The sequence below is a fragment of the Miniopterus natalensis genome, chromosome 5 (assembly GCF_054644295.1).
Source record: "Miniopterus natalensis isolate mMinNat1 chromosome 5, mMinNat1.hap1, whole genome shotgun sequence".
Lineage (NCBI taxonomy): Eukaryota > Metazoa > Chordata > Mammalia > Chiroptera > Miniopteridae > Miniopterus > Miniopterus natalensis.
The window spans coordinates 68340213-68348284 of NC_142085.1; positions in this window are offsets into that span (position 1 = coordinate 68340213).

Below are 8072 nucleotides of genomic sequence, written 5' to 3' on the forward strand. Positions count from 1 at the left end.
AAAAAGTATGCTACACTCCAAAAGAACTACTTGAGTTTTCAAATTTATACAAGCAGAATTATACAAAGAAGGATTATAGAATCAGGACTTCTCAGTTTATACTGGAGATAGCCATATATAGATGCATACCCAGGGAATCAAACATTCATGGAACCAAACCATCCCTTAAATCAACTTCAGAATTTTTTATAAAGACTTAAAGAATGAAAGAACAGATTATAAGAGTAACATTACATAGTTTAGTGAAGAAACAATATACAATAACAGAATAGAAAATGTGTTGACATTTTCATGATGACAATCTTACTGATTCTTGGCTTCTTTTGTAGAATGGCTCTTATTCTGTGGAAAAATAACTAGTGAATTCACTTTGACGTCAATCACAAAGAAAGGACACCCATAGACTTATGTTATCATTTCACCACTTTCATTTACTGTATCGAATTATGTTAAATACTAAAAATTATCTGCCAGTCAAATTTCTTTTTGCTCCAGTGAGACAAGGTTCATAAAAACAGAAGAACATATGAGACTCTTAGAACAAAAAGGGAGATGTTTTCCCAAGTTGTGTTCTACTGAGAGAGGGTAGAACAGAGGTAGGAAGAAAAGAGAAATGTCTTCTGGAGATGTAATATGCACTAAAAATAACATTCGTACTGGTTTTAACACCACTCTCCCCAATATACTACAGTAGACCAGGTGGTCTTGGGAACTGAATATGATGTGTTACAACAACAGGATGTAGCTAATTAACTCAGGAGGAAACGGAAGAGGGATTCCCTTCCCAGTAACTGGCAGCACTCGGTCACTGGAAAGATAAATTGGCTAATGGACTTCGCAGATTACTAAATGATGTAGCATCACGCTTATAACCAGCTTTGTGCCTGAGTGTGGGCATTAGTTTTCCATTGCTGCTATAATAAATTGCTACAAAAATAGTGGCTCAAATAACACTTATTATATTAGAGTTCCAGAGATCAAAAGTCCAAATATTGGTCTGACTGGGCTAATACAAGGTGTCAAATTGAACTGATTCATTTTAGAGGTTCTGAAAGGAGAATCCATTTCCTTGTCTTTTACAGTTTCTAGAGGCCACCGTCATTTTTTGGTTTGTGATTCCCTCCTCACATCACTCCAAACTGTGCTTCATCATCTCATCTATCACCACTCACTCCAATCCTCCTGCATCCCTCTTATGAGGACCTTGTGATTACAGTGATAATTCAGGATGATTTCCCCATTTCAAGATCTTTCTTAACAATGTACCAAAAGTTGAGTGGCTTAAACAATAAAAAGTTATTTTCTCACAATTGTAGAGGCTACAAGTCCAAGATCAAGGTGCTGGCAGAACTGATTCCTGCTGAAGGCTGTGAGGAAAAATCTGTTCCATGCCTCTTCTCTCTCTCCTGGTGATTTGCTGGCAATCTTTGGCATTCCTTGGCATGTAGAAGCATCGCCTGATCTCTGCTCTATCTCAGGGCATTCCCCCGGTGTGTATGCCTGTCTCCAAATTTTCCCTTTTTATAAGGACACCAGTCATATGGGATTAGTCTAACCCTATTTTCCCCCACCCTAATGACCTCATTTCAACTTGATTACCTCTGTAAAGACCCTATCTCCAAATAAGGTTGCATCTGAGGTACTGGTGATTTCAACATATGAATTTGGGAAGGAAGGGAGGTACACAATTTGACACATAACAGAAATAAACATATTTTGGAGGCCATTTGTCATTCAGCTTACCACAGCATGTTCCCACATGCCTTAGGGGCTTACTGACATTAGGATTGTAAGACCCAGAGTAGATGGTTACATTTTGGAGAACCTTATGGCTAGCTTAACCTTCATATAATGTCACTGGGAAACATGCTTATAACTGCTGTTACCTCATTTCCAGAGGATCATAATTGAAAAGGAACTTACATACCCTGTGGTACCAAAGTCACACTGTTTTGAGCCTGAATTGGCTTGTGTTGGCCTGAGCAGATGGGTGGGTTTCAGTTGACAAATGGCACCTACATTGGCGAAAACTTGTTCCGAACCAACAGCTGGGGGAGGAAAACAAGGTGGCATCATAGGTAACAGCTGCCCCGCCGCCTCCCGCAACCACATCAAAATGACAACTAAACTACAGACCCACCATCACTCAGAGCCTCCTGAAATCTGGCTGCACAGAAGCCCCACAGCCAGGGAGCTGAAGAAGCACCGAGACCGGGAGGAGGGGCGGAGACGCGGGCGGATCGGGGCTGAATCAGACACGAGGCCGCGGGCCCACACCCGGTGCCACAGGTTAAACCCAGGAGGGAATCTCGGCGGTGGGGGTTTCCCAGAGGAGGGAGGGGTCCCAGCCCCACAGCAGGCCCCCAGCCCAGGGCTCCAGGGCTGGGAAGAGACATCCCCACAACTCCGGGCTGTGAAACCAGCGGGGACTGTCCCTGAGGGTCTCGGAGGCTGCAGAAGCCCCAGCAGCTCCTCTAAAGGGCCCAGCACGGACTCACTCGGACGCTCCCTCTGAGCCCAGCGCCGGGCAGCGGCCTGAAAGGACCCGGGACACTCGGGGGGAACTAACCTGCCTGAGATCCGGGCGAGAGGCGGAGGGCGGCTTCCTCCCAGGCAGAAGGGCTGGCGGAGGCCATGGCTCCTGTGGCGAGTCCTCCCCGCACAGCCGGCAGGCAGGCGCCATGTTTGAATCGCCAGCACCTGACTCGCACCTTTGGCCCCGCCCCGTGATTCCCGGAGGCCCCGCCCCTCCCCACCTGCAGCTCATCCAGGCCATTTCCAGGGGCTTTTCTGTGCAAGTGGCCTCTCGAGCCTCATGCTTAGGGCTTTCCTAAAATCCCTCAAACAAGCAGCAGTAGGCCCCATACAGCTTGATAAGCGGCCCCAGGCCTGGCACTAGCAGCAGCTGCACTGGCTCATAGCTTGGCCTCTCCTGGGCACCTCCAAGCCCAGCACAAGCAGTAGCCAACTACCATTTGCTGAGTAACTTATGCTGGGTGGCCCTGGGCAAGGCACTGGCAGGGGCTGACTTTGCAGCTCCCAGGAGGCCCCAGAGACAGTGCACCTGATGGTCAGACTCGACCATGCTGGATTACAACCCTATCACATCCACGAGTGACACACTCAAGGGGCGCACTTGGTGAACAACAAAGCTCCACTGAAGTAAATCCTGCTCCATAGGGGTGTCTCTGGCACAGCAGCTTCCTGGCTGTAGCTGTAGCTGGTCCTCACAGCTGATTGGTCTGGGGGTCAGTTCCTCCCAGTGACACCAACAGCAACCAAGGCTCAACTACAACAGGACAGTGCACACAGCCCACACAGGGGGGGCACCTAGAAGGCCCAGCTCAGGTGACTGGGGAGGCTGAGCCATTGGATCCTACAGGACACCTACTACACAAAGCCACTCTACAAATTCCAGGAGACATAGCAGCTCTACCTAATACATAGAAACAAACACCTGGAAGCAGCCAAAATGTGGAGGCAAAGAAACATGTCACAAAGGAAAGAACAGAAGAAATCTCTAGAAAGGAATTAAATGAAATAGATCCAATCAAGGTAACAGATAGAGAGTTCAGAATTTTGGTTATAAGGATGTTTAAGCAGACTATTAGGGAAATAACTGAGAAAATCGATAACATAATAAAGTACCAATTTGAAATGAAGGCTACAAAAACTGAAATGAAGAATAATTTACAGGGAGTCAACAGTAGAGTAGAGGACTCTGAGAGTCAAATGAGCAATTTGGAACATGAGAAAACAAAAAACACCCAACCAGAAGAGCAAAAAGAAAAAAGAATCCAGAAATATGAAGACAGTATAAGGAGCCTCTGGGACAACTTAAGAGGCCCAACATTTGGGATGACAGAAGGGGAAGAAAGAGAGCAAGAAATTGAAAACCTATTTAAAAAATAATAATAATTACAGAAAATTTCCCCTACCTGGGGAACAAAATAGACTTACAAGGTCCAGGAAGCACAGAGGGTCCCAAACAAGAGGAACCCAAAGAGGCTCACAGCAAGACACATCATAATTAAAATGCCAAAGGTTAAAGACAAAGAGAATCTTAAAAGCAGCAAGAGAAAAGCAATTAACTACATACAAGGGAGCACCCATACGACTGTCTGCTGATTTCTCAACAGAAACCTTGCAGGCCAGAAGGGAGTGGCAAGAAATATTCAAAGTGATGAAAAACATGGAACTACAACCAAGATTGCTCTACCCAGCAAAGCTATCATTTAGAATTGAAGGTCAGATAAAGAGCTTCTCAGACAAGGAACAGCTAAAGGAGTTCATCAACACCAAACCAGCACTACAGGAAATGTTGAAGGGTCTTCCTTAACAAGAAGTAATGAACAAAAGAATCTGATGAACTAAATAGATTCAGAGACATTGAGCATGTAACAGACAATCATATTTCAGAGGGAAGAGGAAAGGGAGGTGGAGGGTGGGAAGAGATTAACCAAAGAAGTTATATGCATATATGCATAACCCATGGACACAGACAATGATGGGGTAAAGGCCTGGGGAGGGGGGTGGGAGCAAGGTTGAGGGGGTCAATTGGGGGGGGGGGAATGGGACACCTGTAATACTTTCAACAATAAAGATTAAAAAAAACAAAAAACAAAAAAAACTTGTTCCTTAGTGTTTAGGTATTGTGAGACTCCCAGGACAGACGGAACTAACATTTACTAAGCAACACCTCTGGTGACTATCTTGATAGCAAGAAATATAGTATAGTATATGGAGAAAGAGTATTTTTGTGGAAAAATATCATATTAACTGATATGTGGTGTGATAATATATTAATCTCTCCGCCACCACGATAAGATATAATACAGAATTTAGAACTTCATTAAATGAAACATGTTATATAAAGATATCTTGACAGATAAAAATATCTGTCAAGATATTTTGGGAAAACAATAGAAAATATCCAAATTTGCATAACAATAGAAACTGGTTAAACAGAAAGATGTAAATTTATCTTTGAAAAAAATATTATTTGTGGTTGTTTTTGTTGTTGTTGTTTTTAATGTATCTTTATTGATTTCAGAGAGAGGAAAGAAGAGGGAGAGAGAGAGATAGAAACATCAAAGATGAGGGTGTCATTGATTGAGCCCACAACACAGGCACAAAGGCAAAGCACAATGAAATGAGGTAGGACTTCGTATGCTTGGGTTTACTTCTGGGCTGTCTATTCTGTTATTAACCTAGGTATCTGTCAATACCATGTTGTTTTGATTATTATAGTTTTGTGATATAGTTTGAAATCAGGACGTGTGATGCCTCCAAGTTTTGTTTTTCTTTTTTATGATGGCTTTGGCTATTTTGGGTCTTTTGTGATTCCATACATTTTGTCTCTTATCTTCACTTAATAGTTTTATTTCCTCATGTAAAAAAATCTCTTGTATGTTGACATTGATCAACCTATTATTTGATTTAAACAATGCAATTTGGTTAATAAGACTTTCTTCTAAGGAATACTGATGATATTTAAAATTTTATATCTTTTCATAGGGACAATTTTGGCTGAGAGAAAGCTAAAAAATTCTGGGACTTGAGGGGAAATAAAGGAGTGACACATTATAGGGAAAAGGTATAACTGGTGCCTGGACCATTGGAAGATACTTAACCTAACATAATTATTTTGATAAGTGACATCAACAATGACTTAAAGATGGTAAGTTTTAGATAACTTTTTATATATATTTTTTTATTGATTTCAGAGAGAGGAAGGGAGAGGGAGAGAGAGATAGAAACATCAGTGATGAGAGAGAGTCATTGATCAGCTGTCTCCTGCATGCCCCTCACTGGGGATCTAGCTTGACACCCAAGCTTGTGCCCTGATCTGGAATTGAACCACGATGTCCTGGATCATACACTGATGCTCAACCACTGAACCTCTCCAGCTGGGCTAGATAATTTTTAACTCATATTTTAAAATATGTGCTTTTTCCATATAGGAGCTTCAGTATTAGCAAAAGTTATATTTAAAAAGAAAGAAAATTATAAGTTTTAGTGTTTTACACTGGAGTAGCTGAGAAGTTTTCTCTTTGGTGGTGAAATGATTTTTCCAAGTGCTCAGACACTAAGAAATGGCCTCTTTCGCTATTTGGACTGACAGTTCTGCTGATACCACAAAGTACTTTGAGCTCAATCAGAGAAAGTTAAAATACTTAAAATCTCTATTCTAGGTATCTAAAGTTGTATCTTATATGAATAATCTGTTAGGAATTTACCTCTCCCTTCTCCCTTCTCCCTCTCCCTCTCCCTCTTTCTTTCCCCCTCACTCTCTCCCTTCCACTCTCTCTAAAATTAATTGGGGAAAAAAATCCTCCAGTAAATCTTAAAGAAAAAAAAAAAAAAGAGTAAAAGAGACCGGAGTTCTTTCTGTCTCTTCTCCAGGTGAGGACACAGCAAGAAGGCAGCCATCTGCAAGCCAGAAAAGGGGACCTCACCAGAAAGGGTAACCATGCTGGAACCTTGATCTCAAACTTCCATCCTCCAGAAATGTGAGAAAATAAATTTCTGTTGTTTAAGCCAACAAGATTATTGAATTTTTTTTATGGCAGCACAAGTTCACTAATACAGAGGGAAGCTATTTGGTATGATATATGTGGACATTATTCTACTCAAGGCAATAGATGGTTTTGAAAGCTGTGGTTCTAATATTGGAAGGTGAGAATAGTCTTTGGTAGTATCGTGGCACTAAGAAACAAAATATTGGAGTTAATGACTAACGAAGAAGACAAGGCCATGGTGTATATCCCTGGATTTCATTTAGAACTATTATAGACCACAAGGTGGGTTTATAAGTGAACAAGAAATAAACTAGCCTTCACACACACTTAGTCCATCTAAGAAAAATTGTAATCCTGACTTGTATTAAGGCAATGTGGTTCTAGCCTGGCTGCCAGGAGCAAAAAATAAATTCTGCCTGGAGTAAAATAATAGTACCCACAAGCACAAATTATCTACAGAGTTTTCACTTACAGCATCCAACATACAATCTAAAATAATGAAGTAAATAAGATAATAGTTAACTGAAAAGCTACCAAAATACATATACACATGTACACAAGCACAAATACCACATGATCCCAAAGAGATCTGTATTTCGGAGTGGTCATGCATGAACTTTAAAATAGCTATGATAATAAGGGGTAACTTGGTAAATTTCAGAGAGAGCATAACTATAAAAATTAAATGGAAGTTTCAGCAGGAAAATGCAATAATAAATTACGATCTCAATGGATGGCTTTGGAGATGTAGCTGAAAACAAAACAGCACAAATGGTGAACTGAAAGATGAGAGAGAAGAAAATATCTAAACAAAATAATAGAGATAAAAATAAAGAAAATAATAGAAAATACCTATGACATAAGGCAAAATTTTCTAATATTCAGGGAATTCTCTAAAGGGGATAATTTATACAAAGAGGTAGAATCAATATTTGAAAAAAATAAATTGGGTCAAAAGCAAGTCTCAACAAATTCCAATGGATTGAAATCAAATTGAAATATTTTCTATACAACAAATTCATGACAAAAAGTAACTAGAATGTCTTATATATTTGGAAATTAGACAACACATTAAAAATGAGTCAAAGAAAAAAAGTCCCAATGAAGATTATAAGACAATATTTATTAGATGTAATGAGAATATGATATATTAAGCTTGTGGGACATAGGTAAAAACCACACTTAGAAATAAGTCTATAGTCGTTAGTGGATATACGTTATCTTAATTTTCATCTTGATGTAAATAAAAAGAAGAACAAATAAAAAAATATATAGAAGCTAAAATAGTGAGGTGGAAAATTAACCTAAAATAAAATTTTGAAAGTCAAAAATTGATTCTTGCAAAAAATGTGGCTTAAGTAGTAAAGTCTAGCAAACATATAAGAAAGAAATTACACCAGTTTTACACTAAATCTTCCAGAAAAGCACTTTTCAACTCACCTTCCATGCTAGCATACCTTGATAGCCAAAACTAGATAGACACAACAGAAAAACTGCAGGCCAACCTTGCTCCAGATGCAAAAATTGTATATTATATTAGTTTATCAAATG